This window comes from Lepisma saccharinum, chromosome 25 (genome assembly GCF_977018435.1).
Source record: "Lepisma saccharinum chromosome 25, izLepSacc3.1, whole genome shotgun sequence".
Lineage (NCBI taxonomy): Eukaryota > Metazoa > Arthropoda > Insecta > Zygentoma > Lepismatidae > Lepisma > Lepisma saccharinum.
This window is the reverse complement of record NC_139253.1, coordinates 1240561-1257112: the sequence shown is the minus strand read 5'-3', so window position 1 is coordinate 1257112 and position 16552 is coordinate 1240561. Positions and strand designations below refer to the sequence as shown.

Sequence of the window (16552 nt, the reverse complement as noted above, 5' to 3'; positions counted from 1 at the left end):
TATCCCACACCACACATTAACCGCAAACCTGTGCTAATGATGTGCCACGAATATTGCATGTAGATTTTCAAAATCCCAAACGTGACTGTTTTTACTATTGAACACGCCCGTTTTGGTGAACGTTGCTTCATCGGTCCACAACACCCTGTTCGCAAAATTCGGGATACTTTCCACTTAATGCAAGAACGATTGGCAAAACACCACACGTGGGCGAAAGTCCTGAGGTAAAAGGTCTTGTACCTTTTGGAGTTTGAAAGGGTACATCCCTTCGTCGGACAGGACGCGATACACATTAACATGGGAGGTGTTGTGGGCACTGACTATAGCGCGCGTGCTGGTGTCACGACGATCCCTGACGACATTTAACACCGCATCCAGAAACTGATCTCTGCACACACTTCGTGGTCTTCCAATTTCTCGACGGGGTGGTAGAGCTGATCCGGTTTCCCAAAATCGAGTATGCACTCTTTGAAAGAAGGTATGCGACGGCATCCTTATATTTAGAAAAACGTTCCCCATACAAACGCCGTGCTGCATGGCTAATTCTTCCTGTCTCGCCATAAATGAGATGCATGTCTGCCAGCTCCTCTACGGTGTATGCTGCCGTCCCTATTGCTGGACATCTGCCGACCAGTAGACGACGAACACTAGTGCACTGTACGCGATGGGCCGTGTCTATCTATAACACTATGTTAGCGCCACTGGCGGAAAGCGCCAAAGTCAAGGTCACCCCTCTGCCTTTCTGCATGTTGGTACGTACAAATATCGACAACACGACATCGCGACCAAAACCAAAAACATCGCCCACATTACATCGCCCGAGTCGCCCATTCTAATCACTCCCTACTCCCATGACTTCAACAGACCCATTCGCTTCCTTTGAAGAATCCCTTGCGCATCAACTTCACACATCTGCCATGTGTTTTTTGAATAGAGGATGCCGCATTTCTTTGTGAAACACCCTTCGCCACGATCACATGGTTGGCCGTTGTGTCACTATTTCCTTGTAAACATAATTTTCGCATCTTTCCCCACTTCAACAAATCCGAATGGATCCTGTTTTCGACATTTCGTCACATGAACTTCTGTGTTTATTTTCACTTGTAGAATCACTTCCTACGTGTTGGAAACGAACTTTAGAAACACCCTGCTTCGAAATCTATTATCGCCCCGGTCGCTGAAAACATAAGCTACGGTTCCGGATCTAACACGATTTTGTATTTCGTGTCTCTCAAATATACTTTGTTTCGTTGCCAGCTCTAAACTTTTGATTTTTTATGTTTCAGACGAGAGGAAAAGGAGGAACATGTCCTGATTTGATTTGTCCAAGCGGAAGAGTCTCAGCTGATGCATACAATGTGAATCCACTTGAACCTATAAAATGTTACACATGTGTAATATGCTAATTTCATGTAACTACTGTAGCGACAATAAACACAACTTTGTAGATAAATATGATAAATTCCTAAATTATTAAAATTATGAGAGCAGTTATTTGAAATTTTCAACAAATTTTCCACACTCATAACATTAATAACACTTCACAAATTAAGCATTTTCAATACACGATCATTCCAACTTTCTAAACTGTTTGGAATTCATTTTGCGAAGTCCGGATTGAGAAGGAATTATCTTTCCAAAAACCTATATACCGACCTGGGCGTGCCACTTGTAGGAGGTGGTATTTTAACGCTCTGTTAGCACCAATCTTCCTATTGTGGTACTTTATATATAACTGTAAATAGTAAATCTGTGTAAGTGTTCGCAATCTCTTCTCTAGCATTAAGGTATACTATGTCGTGGCATTTATTTAAATCACTATGCGCACGAATATACAGTAGATGTAAATCACTGTCCTTGTTGTCGGAGCTGTTACATCGTGTGTAAATGAAATATGGAAACGTAATCGTAATCTTACGGCAATCGGATAAAGTAGGCCGAAATTTTGTATTAAAGGCCCCTTTTTATATAAAAGAGTTATTGACAGAATTCCAGGACAACGTGGATGATATTTACATGTATCTATGATTTCACATATTTTCATCGTGTAATTCAAGTTTCTACAGTAGTGTAATTGGGCCGGTTCTACGCAATACTTGGTACGAGCCCTTTTTTAGCCTCTTTTTTTATCAATTGAATATCACTTTTTGACATATATTGACAATTTTTGTCGATGTTTTAGCGCTTAGCGATGTTTTAGCAAAATTTCCCATTTTTCCCACTCATACTTGGTGCGAATGCCACGATCTTACGTGATATAACTTAACCTATCTTTTTTTTCCTTACGATTTTTTAATTTTTTTTTACGATCCTAAGTGATATAACTTAACCTATCATTTTTTTTTATTTACGCACCGAACTAACCTACATTGGATTCTGTTTGTTTTAATATTTCAGTCGAGAAAAATAGAGAACATGAAGACGATACCTGGACCCCTGTCCCCGGGGTCCTATTCCTGTCCCTGGGCTCGTGTTCCCGGGGTCCCTGTCCCTGTTCCCGGGCTCGTGTTCCCGGTTAAGTTAGGTTAAGTTGTCTAATGTCTATGTCTAATGTCTATGTCTATGTCTAATGTCTATGTGTAATGTCCATGTCTCTGTCTTTGTAGGTTTTTGTCAAAAATTCGAGATATTTGCAATTTAACGCTGGACTTAGAAAATTTTCGATTGCTGAAAAAAAAAAAATTGGTTCCATGACGACCTATGTTCATTTTGATATGGGAGGACAGAGGACACCGAGACTCGACCAACGCACTAAACCCGACCTTTCTACGACTATTCGTTCGAAAGTTACGAGTGATCAAAGTTTTGGGAGGTGGGCTAACTTCTTACCCCTTGGCCCCAGGACCACCAAAACTTGGTACACGGATTCTCCACCTCCAAAATCGACAGGGGGGGGTAGCGTTGTCGTTGGCCGCTCTTCGAAACGTGACGCGCAGTCCTCCCTTCCACATGATCTCCTTGTAGTCCGAGAAGAAACCCGGAAGCAGACGCATGGGAAAGAGCACCGTGTGACTTCTCGTCGATATTTTCGTCCCTGCTTCGAATCCTCCCGCCTGGTAGTATGCCGCGTCCGTTTTGGATAATTTCAACGTTCCCACCGCCGTCGACGTGATGCCTGGATAATCGATTCTGTCGATGACGGTGTTGTGTTTCCTCACCTCCACCTGCGAGAACAGGTGAGGCACGAAGTTGTCCACGAGTTTCAAATTGGCATTGGGCGGAAAGGCTTCTCCGCTTTCTTTCTTCACCACGTCGAACTGAAGGTAGAGGTCCGCTCTGTGAGGATGAACGAACCCATCCCCTACGTCCATGTCGTATTCGATCTCCCGGTTCGCTTCGTTCAAATTGGCGAACGTCCGACGGTTCGGAGGAAAAGATTGCAATTCGTAACTTTCGATTTGCTCCATGATGTATGGTTATTTATTATACGTTGATCTCCACGACGGCCGTCGTTGTTGCACCTGCGAAATCCACCACCTCTTCTTTCTCGTTCGTCACCACCAACTCTATGTCGTCTATGCGGTTGCGACATACTGGAAAATAGATCGACGAAGAGGGTGTGTAGATGATCGGTTCCATGAATTCGGAACTTGGTTTGAACGTGGCTATGATTCCCGTCTGCTTGTGACTTCCCAGCAACCCCTCCCCGTCCGAAGATTTCGTGATCATGCCTTCCGCCACGTTGCAGTGTACGTTCAGAGTTTCGATGGCTAAGAATTTAGGAATGTTGACTGCCGTGTGCTTGATGCCAGCTTCGAGTTTTGTGTCGTTCTCGAAACCTAAAAGTTCTCCCATGGTGCCCAGGTCCACCGTCTCCGTCGCCGATAGGATTTCCACTCTGTGCGTGACCGAATTTTGAGAAAGGTACGTGCCTTTGGGTAATTGAGCTTGCAAAGTTGAAAGATTGTATTGACCTGGCGTGACGACGATGTGTTCGCTTCCGACGCTAATTTTGTTGTTGTGCTGCGTGACGTTAGGTATGAGGTACATGCTGTAGAATGCACGCAGAGCTATGGATTTAGGATAGACGATGTCGTCGTGCAGCGTGAGTTTCAAGATCGAAGATTCGCTCGTGAGATGGAACACGCCCATCGTGTTTAAGGTTCCACAATGCTTTCTGGAAATCTTCCACAGATGGCTTATTTATTTTAGAGAGAAACGCGAGCACGGAGAGGCAGAGATGACCGCAGTTCACGTCTCCGAAATTTTGAATGCGTTCGTCGTTGTAGTATATAGAGGTTTTGTTTGTTTTCAGATAATGCACTAAATTTGTAGGTGGAACACCTCCGAAAGAATCGAAAACGAATGCTTTGTTATTGTCATCATTTTTGTGGTAACATATCCAATGCGTGCCTGGATTTTCTTGACTGTCCAAGTTGACTACTCCACATTCTCTTCTTTTAACGGTTGAAGGTAACGAGTCGGACATGAAAACGCCTCTGAAGTGTTTGATTTGTAATGGTTCGATCAGAGATTCAATGTCTCGGTTGGTGAGTGCTGCTGTTTCTTTTTTTTAAAAACTATTTCATCACGCCCTTCCCCCCTTTCTTCTCCATGGCCAGGTTGTGACGTTTCTGTTCTTCCAATTCCGCCTTGTTCTTCTTCGAGTCGATGACGGTTTTCGCGATGGCGGCGCTTCCGCCGGCCAAACTTCCAACGGCCCCCAATGCTGCCAGGATGGCCGGGATGCTGAATATGAAACCTCCGATCTTTTTCTGTTTCCGCGAACGCTGCAAGCGTCTCAATTGAGGTGTGCTGAGAAGTAATTTCATTCCGTGTCCTTTCGTCAAGCAAGAACGTTTCTTCTCGCGTTGTTTCTTGGTGAGTAACCCATCCAGGGCACCTAGATTTTTTAGATTGGAGTATGGTATCTGGTACACGACACCCTTGGGCTTCATGTTGATGCTCTATATATATTTTTTTTCACGGTATGTTATTTATATATATAAATGTTCTGAGATTTTTTTTGTTTTCCCTCTCGTGTAATTTTATTTTTTTTCAAGGTATGTTATTTATATATATGTATGTTCCGAGATTTTTTTTGTTTCGTGTAATTTTTTTTTCAAGGTATGTTATTTTATATATACTCCGCGCAGCGTCGTTAAACAAATTCTATTACGTGCTTTGTTTTCTTACCAAGAAGTTCCTTTGTACCCTTGTACACGATTCGAGTTTTGTTCTCGATTAAAATAGATAGCTTCTCGTCGGATAACATGTTAGCGTATCGATCTGGTAAAAATAGACTGTATTGTCCGTCGAGCAACAGACGCACCTTGGGACCATACTGGGTAGAAACGATTGAACCGGAAGTTATCGTGTAAGGTTTGTCGACTTCGAATTCCTGAATTTTTACATATTCGACTGACAAATTTGGCATTTGTTTTAATGCTTGGAGATCACTCATTTTTTTTTCACTCATATCGAAGGAGAAAAATTTCAGAGTGTGTGTTAGAGAAATTTAATTTTTTTCACAATGTGTGTTATTTATATATACACCGAAGTTTATTTTTTTTCACGATGTGTGTTATTTATATATACTTTTTTTCACGAGATTTTTGTATCGAAGATTTTTTTTGTCTGTGTTAGAGGAAGAAAGTCCGTGCTTCGGAAAACGCGATGATGTGCGTGATGATATCTTCCGTCTCTTGTTTAGAATTATGCCAATCATCCGTGTATCGTCTTCTCCCCTGCCTCGCCTCGTGCAGTTCGTCCATTCTCTTGTTTAATTTTTCCCCTGCAGCCGAAAGAAGAGTGTCGAGATCACCGCACCTCATGCCACTGATCTCCCGAAGACGGTCCTTGACAGCCATTTCACAAGGGATGCGAAAATCCGGCGTTGATCTCGCTATGATTAAAAGTTTCCCTATATCCTCACAATCTCCGTTTACTGCCTGTTTAAATATAATACACAGCAGTTCGTGTGGCAAATTAGTTATACAAGACATGATGTTTTTTTTTTACTGTATGTTATTTATTTACACACCCCACCCAAATTTTTGTTTCGTGTTCATGGCGATGGTGGTGCCCAGTGCTGCAACTCGTTCACCCAACGATGCGCCTCTGCTGACGAATCTTTCGAAAGCGGCATGCTCCAACTTTCTGTCTGCTTCGTGACGTGCATCCAGATCCGTCTGCGTGGTGTTGTAAGCGATGTCGTGATCTTTGCATGCGGCGTCCAACGGATTCACACCCTTGTCTCCTCTCTCCAATCTTTTCTCGAGTTTGGTACCCGGTCCGCAGTACTGGTAGCCAGGTAAATGCATCTCGAAAGGTAACTTGTTGATGATGTCGTTCACGAGTCCCTTTCCTTCGGCCACGTTCCAGAATCTCGGAGGCAGCGTGTTGATAATTTTGATGAGGTAACCTATACCTTTGTCGTCGTTCACGATGAAGTTGGAAAGTTTCGTGCTGATCATGTCCACGATGCCAACCTTCTCGTTGTAGAAATTACGATTGCCTGCATTCTCCTCTCCTGCAATAACCAACAACCTGTCTATGAGCTTGCGCACGTCGTCCACCCTCACAAACTCTTTGGGCAGGGTGTTGTAGAGTTTGACGCCGCTGCCTGTTTTGACCTGGTTCCATATCGGCTTGATGAGGTTCTTGTATTTTTCGCCGCTGGTGGATTTGACGCGATTCTGCGTAGCGTCGTTGTTTTGGTACAAGGCATCCGTCATGATCAAAATTTCCTTGTAACTTTGGTAATCTTCGTCGGTGTAATCTTTCGGCTGCTTTTTGGCAACGAGTTCCCACAGTCCCACCGTACCCGGATACCTGGTCCAACTATCCTTATCGCCTAAATTAACTTTAATGTCGTTGCCTTCGAAGCTCACCTTCGATTTTCCAATCTTCCAAACCACACCGCCTCCTTCGTTGGTTTCCATGCTCGGATACAATCCGAACACTTCATCCTTGTCGAATTTTCCCGTGCTCAGGTAGTCTCGTGCCAAAGGTCCCAACTCGATCTTATCCAAAGACGACGACGACGTGCTACCTATGGCTCGACGTCGTGCCGGTACTTCCTTCAGTTCGAACGGCGTCGAAGGAATGCTCGAAATGGGCGTGGGTACGGTGTAACTTTTAGCTGCCAGTGGTACGAGTTCGTTGATCAAATTTTTATTTTGTTCCGTGACGCTTTTAATTTCTTTACCTAGACCGCTGATGGCGTCGATCACAGGTTGATCCTGACGTTTCTTCTCTTCGTAGAATCCGCGATTCTCGGATTTCCAACCTTTGAATCGCTTCACTAGGTATTCCCGCAACTTGAGATTTTCGTCTTCTTGAAATTGACGTTTTGACATTTTGCTATATACGTTGAAACGTTTTTGAAACGTCGAATTCTCAGCCTATACGTTCGGTTCTCGTAGTTTTCTTGCCGTCACCGCTTGAGACTATCCACTTTTTCTAACACTCACTTTTTGTTGTAATGGTTATTTATATATGCTTGTCGGACGTTTGAAAAAAAAAGAACGTTTTTCAAATTTTATTTTTTTAGATTCTCACGACCTTTTGATTTTTTCTTGGGATTTTCTTCTTGTTGCAAATCTGAAATTTTCCTCTTGTTAGCCTTTGAGACGTCTAGATAAACGTTTATTTTATTCCTATATTTTCCATGGTTTGCTTTTCGAGTCATGTCGATGGTCACGAATCCGAAATCGTCGCTGTTCCAACAGTGGGAGCAGAATTTAGAAAATAGATTGTAATTTACGTCAGCCCCTACGTAATCATCGTGTGCGTGTTTTAAATTGGTGTGGTCTTGTCGAAACAAGCATATGAAATTAGCGTTGTCGCGTAGCAGTTGTTTCGGAACCTTGGAAAAAGTTTGTGCCAGGTAGAAACAATCCAAACCTTTGTGACGACCTCGAGTGAAAAAATTACGAATCTCGTTTTGATTTTCCAAGATCATGTCGTCGAACACCACAACGGAATTCTCGAGACAATCGTCCAGTGGAATGATTTCAGTTGCGAAAGTTGCAATGCCCAGTCCCTCGTACAGTTTCATAAGTTGCTGGTATTTCGGTTGTTCGAGACTTTTCGAGAATACGTAGAGGTGTCTGTTTTCCCAGTCTAACCAATTGGGTGAGAGGATAAAATTATCAATGAGCAGCGTCGTCTTTCCGCACCCCGAAGGTCCTACGGTCAGACACCGTATGCTGTCGGGGAGCAATTCGCCGTTCCTTTTCTTTGTTTGATTTTCCGAATCAGGTAGACGTTTCACGACATTCCACGCACTCATAGAATCACTTCGTTCGAATCGATCCAACTCGTGTCCGGAAGTCCCAGCCATTTCACCAAAAGTTTGTCGCCTCTCTTACGCAAAACTTTTTCGATAAGGTACGTGTCGGGGTATTTAGTTTTAGAGAGTTCCTCCTCGTAGAAGCGTCCCAATAAAATTTCACCGCCACTGTCCTTTATTATATACGTGTGACGGTTCCCGGGTAGAACTCGAACCACGGTAAAAAGTTCCGTGCTCCAGTTTCGTGTGAAACCCCTGTCGAACGTTCGCTTCAATTTACTGACCCTCACCTGGTCTACAATTTTGTATTTAGGTTTTTTGTCGTGGGTGTGTACTTTGGACAGTAAACGCTGGAAATTAATCGCTGCTCGTCAGACTTGGTAACGTCAGCTGGCTTCATGCCTATCGTTCCGTGCACCGTGTGATTATAGTCGTTAACGAGTTCCGGAAGAATGGTGACCCACTTGTAGTTTCCCTGAAGCGTGAAGCGTGACCACATGCGCGATTTCAGAGTGCGATTGAATCTTTCCACGATGCTGGCTTTGACGTCACTGAAGGTCGAGTAATGTCGAACGTCGTGTTTCCGAATAAACTTTTGGAATACGGCATTGTAAAATTCCTTCCCCTTGTCCGTGTGCAGAAATCGAGGTCGTCTGCCGCCGCTTTCGCGAAAAATTGTCTTGAATGCTTCCGTGACGCACGTTCCTGTTTTCGCCTTCAAAGGTAGAGCCCATGCGAATTTCGAAAACGTGTCTATGACGGTGAGGAGGTACTTGTTGCCCTTGTTCAATTTATGTACGTTTTTTAACTTGCCGCTGCTCATCTCGACGAGGTCGCTTTCCCAGAGGTCATCGATGCCCTTGGTTACCACCGCCAAACGTTCGTAGTTGCGGCGTGCAGGTTTATGCAATTCTTCGACGATGGCTTGCCTAGACATTTTTTTTTTTTAGAGATTACGTTTGAAGAGAAGCATCAGCGTGATGGGATTCAAAGAGGGTGGCACCTCACTTGTCTCCTGCAAAGCAATCAAATCGCTCCTCAACTTCTTAACACGAATATCCAGCATGAGAATCTCTTCTGCGTGGTCTACACGCTTGGTGTTGCAGAAAATGTCGTTAGGCATTTTTGGTTAACGGTTATTTATAATAGGATAGACGATTCGTAATTCTACGAAGAGAGGAACGAGTTTGTCGTAATCTCCTAGGAGTTCCACGTATAGACAATCTCCTGCTAAAACATCGTACGTAATGTTAGAAAGCATCTTGTCGTGCTTCATTCGAAAAATGTTCTTGCCGGTAGATATTTTGATTTTTCGCCCTTCGTTCTCCGGATTCACGGTGATCCGAAGTTTCCCGTCGATCGGAATTTCGTAGAAATGTAAATTGTTGTTGAAGACGTAAAAGTTTTTACCCACGTCCTCGTCCAATTTCGTCCAAATGCTGTTGAGGTGAATGATCAACAGACCGTTGAGTTTAGTTAACACGGAAGGTAGAAATTCATGATCTGTCGTCGTGCGGTGTACAGTCTCCATTGTTTGCTTACGGAAACCAAAGAGATTCATTGTACTTGCTATTTATTTATTGTGTATGTGAGACAGTTAAAGTTTATTATTTTTATTTTTAGTTATAGTTATTTAAGTTTATTTTTTTTTCAATTGCATTGCCTACAATTTTTACTAATTTCTAAACGATAGTGCCCCCAAGGCAACGTGTGGATTCCACAAGACAAAATACATCTTTTATCATCATGCGGATCCAGCGCAATTTTCTTAACTTTGTTTGTGGTAAGCACGTGGTCAACGCTTTGTATCCTTGTCTCCAAACGTAGAATCCTCGACTGTGAATAGAGACAATTGATGTAATCCTCGAACACAAGCTTGTTTTTCACGGTATTTTTACCAACACCTTTGGCTTTTTTGGTGATGCTGGTTTCTGTTTTCACCACATACATTTTGGAACGTAAGCCGGCAAACTCCAGAATGATTTCTCCGTTGCATTCATCCTTCATTTTACCAAGCACTTTTTTATTGCGAGAAGGGAGATCAAATCTGTTTGGTTGAGGGAAGGAAGATGTGTCGAAATGATCAATCATTTTCGGTTGTTTCAAATTGTTGTAGAGGTCAGATGTCTGTACGGAATAAATAAAACTGTCCGTGTCCGTGTACAAAAGTGTTATATTTTCATTATAGAAGGGTTTCATGATATTGTAATGAAATTCAAACATATGCAGTTTAGATAAATCCAAAACCGTCGCCCCCACGTAGATTGGTTTGTTGAACTTGATTATTTTTTTATCCATCACAAACAGGGCCAGGTTTTCATCATATATATTTCGTGATTTGAATGTCGGCGATGCTATCAATTTTCTACATTTATTTGAATCGGGAACTAATCTCACGTCCACGTGCTTCCTGACATTCTCCATTGTTTTTCCGTAAACAGCATTATTCATGAGTTTAAAAAAATCTTTATCTAAATCTGACGTGGCGCGTGTTCTATGATACGTATTTTTTTCAATGTAAGGTTTTAACCACTCGGAATGTTTGAATTTCATTATTCTTCTCACATTTACTACTTGAACTCCCTTCTCAATTAAGAATTGAAGATTTTTGTAATGGAGAACGTATCTCTCTTTCCTATCCAATGTTAACAGAAGCTTACGTTGATTTGAATCAGGCGAACATTTTAGTTCGGGTGCAGGAGGTAGATCTTTGAAGTAATCGTGTAGATGGTCGGGGAATTCGAGGTCCACCTCTATAAACAAGCCAAATTCACAGTCGTTGAAATTATTAATGTTAATGGAAGTGGTATCCACCCATTCGAACGCGCCGTAAGGAAGTTTTTGTATCATAGCATGTCCGTATAAATTATTTGCATCCACATAAAATATGTATTTCGATTGTTCGTTAGAATCGTATTCTTCCGTCATGTGAACGTTATTTGCTTTTGCATGTCTCTGTACGCATTGCACCATTCCACCTCGTATCCCCCTCTCGATAAAATATAACATGTCCACGTCCGGTATCAATTCGAGTTTTATTTTTGTCTGTAATAACATGGCAGACCACGCTAAGCCCGAGAGACCGTAAAAATATGCAGGATCTAATTTGTAAATATTCGCCGACGTTTTCCTGAATGCTTGAAAAACATCCGCGAGTATCGTCACGTCCAGTTTTAAGTAGGCATCGTGATAATCGCCGAGTGTCCTACATCCTAATTTGTCCCACATCCGTTGCGCGTGTTCGTATTCATCGTCCGTGATTCCTTTCTCTCTGAGTCGACTGTAAAATTCTTTTTGAGGTGGAAGAGTGTCGTCGTTAAATTTAGAATTATCACTAACATATTCGTAAGGATAAATACCTTTACGTCTAATCATTTCTATGTCTACGGTGGGAAAATTAGCTCTCGTTATTCTAAATTGTTCAGCCGAAAGTTTGCTTGCAAGAGCGTCCAAGCTGGCAGATAAAAATCTGTAAGAATCTAAAAATTTCATCTCCACACTTTCGTTTGTTCCCGGAATCAATACTCGCTTGCTGACACTGATGTACCTTTCTTCATTCTCTGCTAGAATATTTACTTTTTGTCTATCATATCCAAGATTCCGTATTAAGAGATGGAAGTCGTAACCGCTGCCATTATGAAGGTATATGGGGACAAAGGTAGGTTTTTGGATCTTTAGATTACACGTGTTACAGATTCCACCGATGTAGTTTCCGGTGAAGTGATTATGATGAAATACTTTCCGGTTCCCGTCGGTGAAACGTTGATCGCACAAAGGACACGTTTCAATGTTATTGTGAGATTGAAGTTCATCGCTGGATAATGGAAGCATTGGTTTCGATTCGCGTAAGAGGCTGCCAATAGTCTCAACCTCTTCAACCATCTTTTCAAAAAAATGTTTGATTACGTCTGGTCCTCGGTAAACATACGGTTCATCTATCCTATCCTGTCGCACGACAACATATCCGAAACTCAGGGTTCGTGCAACTGATACGGTGTTGTGGAAGAAAGTTCGGGATCTGGTTCGCAGTACGACAACGGTTTGAGAAAAGACTCAAAATCAGCAATGATGATTGCGGGATGTTCGAACAATGCCTTGTGCATTTTGAATTCTTCGACCTCTTTTGATTTCGGCATCAACATGCGAGTCGGTCTGTTGTTGCTGCAATAAATTTTATGTTCGGCAAGTTTCTCGATAGCAATTTGACGACTATGAACATTTTGATGATCACGTCGGTCACGATCGTCGAACGTGGTTAGGCATTTCGGGCAAACTTCGATGCAATGTTCATGCTTGGTTGTTTGGCTTCCTAGTAATCGAGACATTGAACGAATTAGCGTGTAATGATAGACATCCTCGTTGGAAATGAGAAGGAGATTTATTACACAAGCATCGTCATCGTCGATATCGCTTATCCTGACGGGATGCACGAGATATTTATCTGACGTGAAGGAATATACATTAATAGCGATGCGTTTTCCTGCACGATTTTCGAACTTTGTTATATCCGACAATGTCACCGGGTATTCGATGCCAGACATTACACTTTGAAAGTCGGTCTCGTATTGTTTGTAATTAGAAACCTGTTCTGGATGATTTGACCAATGAACAGGATGCAGTGCAGCCAATATACACCAAAGGAAACATTTTTTATCGCTGTTCTGTATATTTAACACAGCCCTCTTGTGTTGAATGTTCGGTGGAAGAGGAACGTAGCTGGAAGCGCGAAGAGGCGAGAATCGGTTCACGTAAACAGTTAACGTGTGAGGACTTCCACACAGAGACCATCCCGACCCTTTAGCCTCGAAATCGTCATGTTTCTTAACCAGCTCGTTGGAAACTTTATAATAGAAGTTGTCCAAATTTTCGACGTCAGCAAAATAAAGTGTCTGGTTTTTTGTACGATGATAAAAAATACTCGTTGTGCCATCAACTTTCTCGTATTCAGAAAACAGAACAACGTATACTTTTATAGAGTTGTTTTCAAGTTTATCTTTCAAAATATTTAGTACAGATGTTTTCGTTTCGTCCAAGAAACTTAGAATGTCACGGCCTGGTTCTGACTTAATTGAAAAATCCTGGAGTTGGTCGTTGAATGCAGATCTAATTGGTTTGCATTCATTAGATAATTTAATTTGCTTGGAAGTGGAAGCTTTCGTTTCTGAATTATCGATTTTCCTTTTCAATGTTCCTTGTTCGATCGATGGTTTGCAAATTTTGAGGTGTTTACTTAAATTTGCAATGCTGATCATCTTTCCGCATCGAGCACAAGGCTTAGAAGGTAACAAACGATTAATTCTCGAACCTGTTTCGCTACATCTTGCCCTGTGCTTGCTAATATTAGTTTTAGATATTAATTTTTCGCAAGTAACACATTGGATCAAACTGGTGGATTCCATTATGCTTTCTCAGATCACACAAACCAAAAACAAAAAAGTTAAAATAAATATAACGATGGAAATTTTTTAAGGTATGTTTCTTATAGAGGGATGGAATGCAAAAACGCACGATCAACCCAAAATTCAATGAGATTCTATTTACTAGGAAAAATACTTAAAATACTTTCAAACTTAAGATAATTGATAGAATATAGCTTAAAAATATGTTAAAGGACAATAGTTGTAATTACGATAGAATTTTCAGTTATGTTTTATGTATATAGAATTTTACGGGGGCGAAATAGAAAACGCACGACGATCACGTCAAAATTCAATCTGGTCGAAATTACTATGAAAAACCACGTGAAACACCTTTGAACTTGATATAATAGATGGTATGTAGCAGCAAAGAAAGTTAAATACCTATTTTTTTACAAAAAACGAGGAGCGCTGCGACAGGACGTCCGTACTCTTCGGCTGCTCTCACGAGACTGACTGGTCTGCCGTGTATGCCGTCTTTTATAATAAAAGCGCGGACCGTATTGAAAACACCTGTAATAATTAACCAATCAGAAGACGCCACGTTAGATATGACTCATCACATTACGTCATAACTTGTTGCAATATGTTGTGTAATAGTTTACTCCCTTATAGTTAATACAACGAAGAGCGTTAGATATGAGTCATCACAATGTTACGTAATAACTTGTCGCGCAATCAGAAGATATGAGTCATCACATTACGTATTTTTTAACTAATCAGAAAAACACACACAAAAAAAGTAGAAATATTAATTATTAGTTTTCAGTTGTAATTAATTTTAAAAAACAATTAATAACATGTTAGGTGATGATAACCAAGTGCAAAAAGCATTGCATTTTTTTTTACACACAAACAAAGAACCACATGGTTCATCGAGTCTCGGTGTCCTCTCTCCTCCCATACCAGGTCGTCATGGAACCAATTTTTTTTTTTCATCAATCGAAAATTTTCTAAGTCCACAGCGTTAAAAAAATCTTAAATTTGCAAATATCTCGAAAATGGTAAGTTATCGAAAAAATATATCGAAAAACACCCCCATACTGGTAGCGAAGCTACCCCCCCTGTCGATTTTGGAGGTGGAGAATACGTGTACCAAGTTTTGGTGGTCCTGGGGCCAAGGGGTAAGAAGTTAGCCCACCTCCCAAAACTTTGATCACTCGTAACTTTCTAACGAATAGTCGTAGAAAGGTCGGGTTTAGTGCGTTGGTCGAGTCTCGGTGTCCTCTGTCCTCCCATACCAAAATGAACATAGGTCGTCATGGAACCAAAATTTGACCTCCATCTGTCGAAAATTTTCCAAGTCCAGCGTTAAATTGCAAAATGTCTCGAAAACAGTAAGAGATAGCGCGAATATCCTTCCCGTTGACCCTCTTGTCGAGTTTGGTGATGCAGAGTACGTGTACCAAGTTTTCGGAGGTTCTTGGAGGTCAAGGGTGGGCCAATTGCCAAAAATGTTTTTGATCACTCGCAACTTTCGAAAAAATGATCATAGAGAGCTGGGATTTCTTGCGTTAGCATCGTCTCGGTGTCCTCTGTCCTCTCATAACAAAATTGGCGTAGGTAGTCATGGAATCAAAAAAAAAAAACGTTCCGAAAATTTTCCAAGTCCTGTGTTAAAAAATCTTAAATTTGCAAATATCTCGAAAATGGTAAGAGTTATCGAAGAAATATATAGAAAAACACCCCCATACTGGTAGCGAAGCTACCCCGCCTGTCGATTTTGGAGGTGGAGAATACGTGTACCAAGTTTTGGTGGTCCTGGGGCCAAGGGGTAAGAAGTTAGCCCACCTCCCAAAACTTTGATCACTCGTAACTTTCTAACGAATAGTCGTAGAAAGATCGGGTTTAGTGCGTTGGTCGAGTCTCGGTGTCCTCTGTCCACCCATACCAAAATAAACATAGGTCGTCATGGAACCAATTTTTTTTTCAGCAATCGAAAATTTTCTAAGTCCACAGGGTTAAATTGCAAATATCTCGAATTTTTGACAAAAACCTACAAAGACAGAGACATGGACATTACACATAGACATTAGACATAGACATAGACATTAGACATAGACATTAGACAACTTAACCTAACTTAACCGGGAACACGAGCCCGGGAACAGGGACAGGGACCCCGGGAACACGAGCCCAGGGACAGGAATAGGACCCCGGGGACAGGGGTCCAGGTATCGTCTTCATGTTCTCTATTTTTCTCGACTGAAATATTAAAACAAACAGAATCCAATGTAGGTTAGTTCGGTGCGTAAATAAAAAAAAATGATAGGTTAAGTTATATCACTTAGGATCGTAAAAAAAAATTAAAAAATCGTAAGGAAAAAAAAGATAGGTTAAGTTATATCACGTAAGATCGTGGCATTCGTACCAAGTATGAGTGGGAAAAAAGGGAAATTTTACTAAAACATCGCTAAGCGCTAAAACATCGACAAAAAATTGTCAAAATATGTCAAAAAGTGATATTCAATTGATAAAAAAAGAGGCTAAAAGAGGGCTCGTACCAAGTATTGCGTAGAACCGGCCCAATTACACTACTTTCTACATAATCTAATTAAACTACATCAACTAATAAAGTACTACATACAGTAATCTACATAAACTAATTAAACTTGGAAATAACGTACTTTATTTAAATAGTTTCCAAGTGCCGAGAGTACTACTTTCAGATAGTTTGATTTTTATGCATCGCACAGATTAATGTATGCACAGATGCTGCAATGTTATTTTACAATGTGAGCATGGACAGATTCTACTGGAGCAACACAAGGTGCCCTTCCAGTAGAAAGAAGTGGAAATAATAAAAAATGCTTTTACCATCTGAGGATGAATGATTATTAAGCTACTTCACCCATAAAGCTATTGAGAGTGGCAGGTTCGATCCCTCATACCTCAGGGT

The 16552-nt window shown here is 41.3% G+C and overlaps 1 protein-coding gene across 1 annotated transcript in view; it reads left to right on the top strand.

Annotated features, from left to right (window-relative positions):
• Positions 1 to 1454, top strand: part of LOC145978624 (uncharacterized) — a 72456-nt gene extending 71002 nt beyond the window's left edge. The window contains exon 10 of the mRNA XM_083111367.1: positions 1287 to 1454. The gene's annotated coding sequence lies outside the window, so the exon portion shown is untranslated. The remainder of the gene's footprint in view (positions 1 to 1286) is intronic.
• The last annotated feature ends 15098 nt before the right edge of the window (positions 1455 to 16552 follow it).